This window comes from Canis lupus, chromosome 19 (genome assembly GCF_011100685.1).
Source record: "Canis lupus familiaris isolate Mischka breed German Shepherd chromosome 19, alternate assembly UU_Cfam_GSD_1.0, whole genome shotgun sequence".
In the NCBI taxonomy this organism is placed as follows: domain Eukaryota; kingdom Metazoa; phylum Chordata; class Mammalia; order Carnivora; family Canidae; genus Canis; species Canis lupus.
The window spans coordinates 42759322-42761052 of NC_049240.1; the positions used below are offsets into that span (position 1 = coordinate 42759322).

The 1731-nt window shown below is 39.7% G+C and overlaps 1 pseudogene; it reads right to left on the reverse strand.

The window, feature by feature from the left end:
• Positions 1–969: 969 nt before the first annotated feature.
• On the reverse strand, positions 970–1460 carry LOC106560059 (annotated as a pseudogene).
• Between the last annotated feature and the right edge of the window lie 271 nt (positions 1461–1731).

Consider the following 1731-nt stretch of genomic DNA (forward strand, 5'->3'; position numbering starts at 1 on the left):
GGTGCACCTGAACACTCCAGTGCACACGGTTGGTTGGCCTTCTACTGCGAGTACCTAATACTCTTTGGTTAACATCTTTGTCTTGACCTGAGCAAGAGACAGACTTGAAATGCTAGGGAGTCCGAGCCCCCAGGGGCCAATGGCAGATGGGAGCTAGAGATAAATACTCTAGCTTGTCACCTCAGGTGGGGTGAGGGGAATTTGAGATGTGATCTACAGAGAGCCCCAGAGGTGTTTAAGTGGCACACCACTTCACAAAGCTTCCTTTTTTCCCCCTCCCTTCCTTCTCCTGTCTCACATTCTCATTCTGCCCTGGTACTTTCTGGGGATCACCTGCCAAGTAAACTACTTAAACTCACATCTCGTCTCAAGGTCTGCTTCAGGAACCCGACTTAAAACAAAGACCCAGCTTACACACGGCTTTTGAATTTCAAGTGACAGAAACACAAATCACACAGTGATAACAACAACAGAAACTAATGCACATAGCTGAAAAGTCCAGGTAGAGAGCTTGCTTCTGATACAGTCAGCTGCACACATGCAAAGGATGTTACCCTTTCTGTGGTTCTCTTTCTGGCTCTTTACCTTCTCCCTGCCGTCACTTCTCTCTGTTTTGTTTTTCTTCATATGGTTTTATTCTCACAAAGTAATGCTGTGCTGAATCAAGCTAGAATCCTGAGGCAAAAGGAAAAGTGTATCCCCCACCCATTTATCCATATTTTTATATTTTTTTAATGTCTAAAATCTTTTTTGAGAATTAGATTTTTATTTTTTGTTTTATTTAGTTTTTATTTCATAATTATAAATTTAACTCTGCAATCCAGCTAGACTTGGAAGGGAGTAAGGAAAATATGGAACCCATGGAACTGTCAGAGCACAAAGATTATAGGATATTTTGAGCAGATGGGAGTGAAAGGGTGCTGTAGAAGGAATGGTCTGGTAGTTAAGATAAAACACAAGTCAAATTTATTAGATTTGTCCACAGTCAGCAGTGGTGATCTTCTTGCTAGTCTTGCCATTCCTGGACCCAAAGCACCCCATGGCTTCCATAATATTCATGCCATCTTTCACCTTGCCAAAGACCACATGTTTGCCACCCAACCACTCAATTTTGGCAATGCAAATGAATAACTGGGAACTCTGTGATGGGTTTGGCATTTGCTATGGACAAGATGAAAGGACCTGTGTGCTTCAGGATAAAATTCCCATCATCAAATTTCTCCCCATAGATGAATTTACCACCAGCACCATTATGGTGTATGACATCATCATCCTGGCACATAAATTCTGGAATAATCCTGGGAAAGTAGCAACCTTTGAAACCAAATCCTTTCTTCCCAGTGCTCAGAGAACAAGAGTTTTCTGGTGTCTTTGGAATTTTGTCTGCAACCAGCTGGAACGAGACACTGCTTAAGGACTCACTCTATGGAGATATCAAAGAATATGATGGGGTCGACCATGGCTGAGAGGCACAAGCAGCTCTGGGACAGTGATGTCTACAAGGCCAAGGATTAAATTTTTAAATATTATTGTGAGCTTGCTTCCATTAAAGTTAAATTATAACAAATTATTTTTAGAGTAAATAAAATATTTATACTTAAAATAATATTATGAGTTTTAATACACATGCTTTTCAGTTTTTTCAATATTTTTTTTGACTACTTTAATATTCTGGGAAAAAAACTAGGCATTAAAAAAAAATAAAAGCATACATATAGGGGACACATTCTT